The sequence below is a fragment of the Cibotium barometz genome, chromosome 65, assembly GCF_041138505.1.
Source record: "Cibotium barometz isolate CiBa-2024 chromosome 65, ASM4113850v1, whole genome shotgun sequence".
Lineage (NCBI taxonomy): Eukaryota > Viridiplantae > Streptophyta > Polypodiopsida > Cyatheales > Cibotiaceae > Cibotium > Cibotium barometz.
Genome location: NC_141110.1, coordinates 9,614,676 through 9,621,740, shown reverse-complemented (window position 1 = coordinate 9,621,740; position 7,065 = coordinate 9,614,676).

Below are 7,065 nucleotides of genomic sequence, written 5' to 3'. Positions count from 1 at the left end.
TCGATTTGGGCGTTGGAGTAGCTAAAGCTGGGATGGACATTAATCTATCTACGTTGGTGTGTTCTAAACCTGGCATATGGAAGAAAATGATCGTGGTGCCCACCTTCTTCGTCTTCCTGGAATGACGTGAGCCAGGAATACAATCGATGAGACAGTTCTTGGCGCTTTCTCAGCTTCTTTTCCTGCATGGCGATCTCTTCGGTGACCAGGGAGGCTCTGCAGAGGGGGCAGGTTCTATGGTTGCGGCGGAGCCAGCCATCAATGCAGTCCTTATGAAAGATATGGCAGCAGGGAGGGAGCTCCCGGACTTCTTGCCCGTTCCCAAAGTCGGAAAGGCAAACGCTACACGGTTGTGGTTGTGAGGCTGTTGTTGTTGTTGCAGTGTGATCGTGTAGTAATTGCAGGCTTTCATACAACACGGAAGGCACTGAGAGAAGCACAGCATTGGCAAAGATACTGGGGCTTGCGTAGGAATCAGCTTCAGCTTGTGCAGGGTTGAAAGTGTACAATTGCACCATAGGATCACTCACATCTGGTTCCGTGTGCAAGCCCACCGACCTTAGGAAATACTTGCAGAGATCAATGAAGGCAGTTACGAGAAGCTTGGGCAGCAGGCCGGCATGGGGAAAGGCCACACTGAGAGAAATCATGGCTAGAGTGTCACACGGGAGATTGTGAATGCAGAGGAGCAGCTGCTGCTAGCAAACCAATATTATTGGTGCTTAGAACGTGTGTCTGTGTGTGTGTGTGTGTGTGTGTGTGTGTGTGAGGGGGTGTATTTAGCATTTTGGCTGTGGAAAGTGTAAAGAAAAAAGCACGACTTTTCTGACGTTAAGCATGGGGCTTGAAGACATTTCTACACGTGTAATTTGGCGTATGCACTTGGCGTGGGTCCCACGCCCGCTTCTTCACCTTTCCTGGTCGGAAGGTTGGAACCTTAGATTTACATTTCATGATCTAGATCAAAACAAGGTCTTTCAAGAGGGTAATTTATGACGAGAGCCCTCACATTTTACCTATCGTGTATTTGATGGCCAAAATGGGTATAACAACACTTAAAACATCAAGCCCTTTCAAGGAGAGGGAATGGTAACTCGTCATGTGCTCTAATTCCATCGGGGCACTCGGATGGGTGTGCACTTTTGCACATACGCTCTGTTTTCACACCAGTAATCATCCGTCGGAAAAGGCTCCAAGCACGATACAGGATTCACTCCCAAATCACCACAAAACGATGATCTCCACAACCCAAAGATGCTACCAACAAACAATATTGTCAGGTTAAACAATAATGTCTAATGGTTGTATTCCCTACTAGACAAACATCATTATAGACATTGGCATTCATCACTCAACTCACCATTCCCCCCATGTGTAATAACTCAAGCTTGAACAGAGCAACCCACCACTCCATCAACCTCTTAATGTTAGTCCCCTACCTAAGATCATGTGTATGTCGATTTGGATTATTACTGCCCCATAGTGCCCATGACAATTTGGGACCGCCTCTCTAACTTCCCTAACAAACAACTAATGTATACACGTACTTCTTTTGAACATGGAAATGGTACAAACTTATAAGTAAGGTCAGTGGATGTATTAACCAACCACTCATTTTTTCCATCAAGTGGATGTATTAACCAACCACTCATTTTTTTCCATCAAGTGGATGTATTAACCAACCACTCAGTTTTTCCATCAAGTGAAAGAAAAATACCTTTAGGAACCATGTCATTTTGTTTCTTCTCTTCACATTTTCACATTTTCTTGCTAATTAAGCCTTATTTTGAAATCAAATCAAAGATTAATTTTTTGAATATCGTGAAGAATTTTAGTAATAATTTTGCATATTTACTTACAAAGTAAACCTTTTTACCTTGTCTTTTTAAAGATTAGAAGGTGGAATTAGTGTAAACCTTTTTACCTTGTCTTTTTAAAGATTAGAAGGTGAAATTGGTGTAAACCTAGGTATTTATCTTTCTCTCTTTTTGCTTCGACCCTCACCACATTACTTTACTTTATTCCTAAAGTCCATACTGACTCAGCATGACAACTTTTTACCGAGTCAATTTATCACCTTTTTAATGAGGACAATGAAGTATACCCACACTTTCCTTGTGTGGTCATCAATAAATGTCACATAATACCTACAGCCTCCCATAGACACGGTCTTTGTAGACCCCATACACACCAGACAAATTCAATCAGTGTGCTTGCACGGTACACATTATTGTAGCTACTAGCTCCAAGCAAGTTTTTTCTATTTTCTATCAACATATTCCCCCTTCATAACCTTACCAAAGTGAATGACTACCTTGTCCTTCCACGATCCTCCACATTTCAACAGATAATTTGTGCCAAATTCAGTTTTATTTTCCATCTTTATCCAAGAATGTGACACAAGTTGCATATTTGAATATTCGACAACTCAAAGATACTCCTTTCCCATCAGGAAAAAATTGGACTCAAAAAGGGCCCTCTAAGAAGAGGCATGTCATCACTTTCGTAGAAAAAAGGGGGCCATGGTGAAACGTATATATCTTACGTCACTGACCCCCCACATGTGACATACCATTGGAAGTCCTTGAAAAGTAGATTCTAAATCTACCACCTCCAAAAAAATTAGAGTTGATATACTCAAGTTATGCCTTCCCCACTAAAGGTAGATTCCAATAATTGTGTAAATTTTGAAAACTCCAAGCTGACCAAACACCACCTATTACAAGTCAGAGGTATGTTATGGTAAATGTCAGAAATCCTGTTCACGGAAGCTTTTTTTTTCCCACATGTGGTGAAAAGAGCACCCTTAAGATATTTGATGAGTGCACAACCTTACACATATGTTTACAAGCTTAAGATCTTTGATGAGAGTGCCCAACCTTACACATACGTGTTCACGAACATCCATACTTTATTCATATCAAACCGTCACTGACAATGTGCTTGTGGAATCAGTCAACTGCGAGAGAGCGCCATCAATTGTGGCATCACTCAAGAGTCAGGGTTGGGAGAAGGTGGTCTAGATGAGGTGGGCTTGATCTTCTTCAGTGGTCTTCCTTCTTCATCTTCCTTTTCCTCTTCTTCCTCTTTATCTGTCTCGCAGGAGATCTATTTTTGGCATCTGCACTGTTGGAGGCAACAGTTCCGACTGGCTTTTTCTTGTCCTTATTAGATATCCTTTTCCATATGGATGCAATGTGTTTGGGTCTGTAATTCTCGCTACAATAGCATGCGTTGTATATGGCAGGTAGTAGGGGCATCTTAGTGCAACCATACCTCTAACCAAACACCCACAGTGCAAACTGTTTCTCGACAAGCACCACCTTCTCAGCTTTAAAGGCACTTCGTGTCCACCACAAAACCTAGATAGTACTTTGAATGCGAATAAAGGGAATTTTACATTGTCTTTTGAGAACTCCTTGTGAAATATAATGATCTACGTATTAAAATTGTAATCATCATGACTCATGCCATTGCTTGCTATTGTTAATTTTAAGCAAGTGTCGTAAATTACACGTACCTTTTGATGATTCAAATGTCTTATATATTGAGTGAGAGCAACATCCTTTCAATGACCTATTGACTTTGAAGTGGAAGCTTTGGATGATCTTGAGCCTCTTGCTCTCTTCAGGAAATATAATCATATACAAAAACCTGGTACCAATGTTATATGTTTAATTCACAGAATTGACAAAGTCCACGTAAATCAAATTCTTGTAGTTTGGAAAATCTTCGGCTCTATTACCTATTGATTTTCATCACCCTCAAGCATGGATCTTGTCCACAAAGGGATCGTGGACTTACTATCTTCATGCACGCTTGGTGCCAAAAATTTACCCATATCTGCCAAACCAAGATGGTCGGCAATTGCTGTAGCCTCCTCCTTGAAAGGCAATTGGGTTTCATATGTCCTAGCTTCATCGAACATCTTCTTTAATATCTCCTTGCCAGGCAGGTACTCGGAGTCCTGGACTGCAGAATCAGCTAGTAGATAATTGTCGACTCCTTCCCCTATCCAGCCCATGTCTGCTTCACTAAAATTTGCTAAGGCAGCTAAGCAATAGTCTTCACGAATATTGAAATGTTGCATAATGTCTGTTAATAATACATAATCAACTTGGGCTGCCATAGTAAAGCTGGGCAAGGAAGGTAGTGACAACTCCCCCCTTTCATTCTCATCAGAAGTTGCTACATCAAAGGGGATAAGGGATGCATTAGCCTCAAAGGTTTCCTTTTCGCCCTTTGTCCTCTCCTCTGCTCGGTCTATAGCCACCTCTTCCTCAACCCCATCATCCTTGATTGGCACTTGAGTGCTTGCCAAAGTCACTGCCTCGGGCTCTGAGTCCTCAGTAAAAGAAGATGCAAAAAACAAAGAAAATCATAACTAAATTGGAGCAAGCGAAACTTCTTTGAGTGTATTGGGCATGTAAGATTCCTCCCCAGCCTCTCAAGATGTCCAGCATCTTCCCCTGTAATCAAATCCCTCTTCAGAAATATAAAAGATCTTGTTTCTACCAGTTTTGGCCTAGAGAGAGAAAATCTTCTAGAGAGTGGTAATTCAGTTTTTAAATATTTTTCGATGGAAAAATATATCTTCTTATTAAAATAAGTTCCCCCGAAACAGAAGTTCAAAAAGATTTTTTAGAAGGTGCATTAGAAATCAAGTATAATCTGTTTAAGAGGCCTTATCCTAGGGGTCAAGATTTTTTTGAAATTTTAAATTAAGGTTCCTATGGACCAATAAGATTCATCCAAATGTAGGGAGGAGATAAATGGAAGAATAAAAGGAAAATCTCCCAAAAATGAGTAAATACTCACATAAGATGAAGAGTTGACTAAGGACAAGGTTAATAGTTAAAAAAGAGAGATATTTAGAAGAAATGATGCATTTTTGACACCTCAGCATGGGGGAATTCCTCTCATGAAGGAGGCGCCTATTTCACATGTGTGGGAGAGTTTTAAACTCCCAAATAATGAGATATTTTTATCTCTCCTGTTTTTCAACTAGATCCAAAAATAATGAGATATTTTTATCTCTCCTCTCTCCTATTTCAACTAGATCCAAAAAGTGGACTAAACTGACCCAAAAATGGTCAAAAATTGACCAAACTGATCTAGAAAATTCTAGAATCAGTTGGCTTGGTTAGAAGCTCACTTTTTCCTATAAATAGAAGCCTTCTCCTTTGTTGAAGCTCAATAGTGTTTTTGTACTGTTACCCTACTTCTTCCAAGAGCCAAAAACTGTGAATTTACTCATAATTCATTAGAAGATGTTGAAGCTCAAAATGATGCTTATGAGTATCAACATCTGGTAGTGTGCCCATAAGATAGGCGTTTCAACCTGGTGCCAGCGGCGGACAGCCGCTCCATCAAGGTGGTTAGCATGTCCTCCAGGCGGCCTAAGCGCTCGCCTTGCTCTGTCATTTGGGCTCGCACCTCGGAACTATCCTGGAAGTCCCCTTCGTCATCCATGTTCCTCACCGTCGAGGGTCCTGGCCATTCACCGTGCCTTTGTTGGCGTTCGGCGTGATTGACCCACCGCCGGATTTCGATTGAGAGGTCTTCTTCCTCTTCAATCCGCCACGCTTCCGCTTCGGACAACGAGGCTTCGCTACTTTCGTAGCCGGCTTCTTGAAGAATTTGTTCACGGACCACGTCGCGCCTTTTTGGTATGGGACGCTTGCTCACCCGAGTGGATGCCGGCTTTGAGACCAAGTGTGACGGCCCGCGTTCTCCACGGGACCCCAACGGGGCTCAATTCACCTTGCCGACATGCCAAACGGCACCCGCACACCCCCAAAGCACCAAGGTGGCCCTGATAGAAATCCCAAAAGGGAGGGCCACCACACCTCCCCCCTCTCGTTCTCTCCCCTCACCCGTCACTCCCCTCTCCCTCTCCCGCGCGTGCAGCAGCCCCCCCCCCCCCCCCCCCCCCCGGCCCCCCGACAATTCAGTGAACATATCCTCTGCTTCCCGAAGTGCCCTACATTTACCATACATACTCACGAGAGTGTTCCCAACAGCCTTTCCGGCGGGCATGGCTGTATAATTTCTTGCCCTGGGCAAGGTCAGGTATGCTGCCACAAGCTTTGAAGAGGCTAGCATAAGTGAAAGCGTTGGGCTCTACACCATCCTCCTGCATGCAGTGATGTGCTTCCTGCCCGCCAGCCACATTCTACATAAGCAGAGATCATGGCCGTCCATGAGAAGACACTAGGGTGAGGCAATTTACAAGATAACTGGAATGCGTCATCGATGGCACCGCATTTTGCAAGGGTCACCACCAAGTAGCCACCGGGCAAGCCAGTCAGCTGAACCCAATGATGCACAAGATGGGCATAGACTCGCTTGGCATGAGCGAGGGCCTTCTTCCTGCTGCATGCCTTGAGGAGGGAGAGGTAGGTGTTGGTTCAGACGGATGTGGGCATGCGGGAGAGGACATGCAGCGTGTTATCCAGCTGCCTCTTTTCGCAGAGACTGTAAAGAAGCTTCTCACCATCGTCATCATCGTTGTTGTGATGGATCATCCAGTCACAGGGGCTAGACATGCAAGACCACCCCACCGACCACCCCCTCGCTCCCCCACCCCACCGACCAACCCCCCTTACCTCACGCCCCACACCCTCTCTCTTCACGCTCACCCCACCGATCCTCTCTTTTCTCCCGCTCCGTCACCCCCCTCTCTCCGTCACCCCACCGACCACCCTCTCACCCACCCGCGAGAGAGAGATCTCCTCACCCACATTCACCCGACCACCCCCATGTGCATCACCTCGCCACCCCACCGTCACCGTCCCTCCCGCCACCCCCCTCCCCACCCTTCGTCACTCACCCGCCCCCTCTCCCGCCGCCCCCTCCCCCCCCCCTCCCCTTTCCCCCTGCCTCTCACCGTCAACCCCATTGCTCTATGGAAGGAGGATTGGGCCATGATCAGGAAGGAGTGGGCCATGATCAGGGGCAATTTACACTGGGATAGGTTACTGCAATGGCAGCAACAAGAAAGCTAAAGAAGCAGCAAAAAAGCTCAGCAGCTTTTAATGCAGCAAAAAGCTCAAAAAGCAGCAC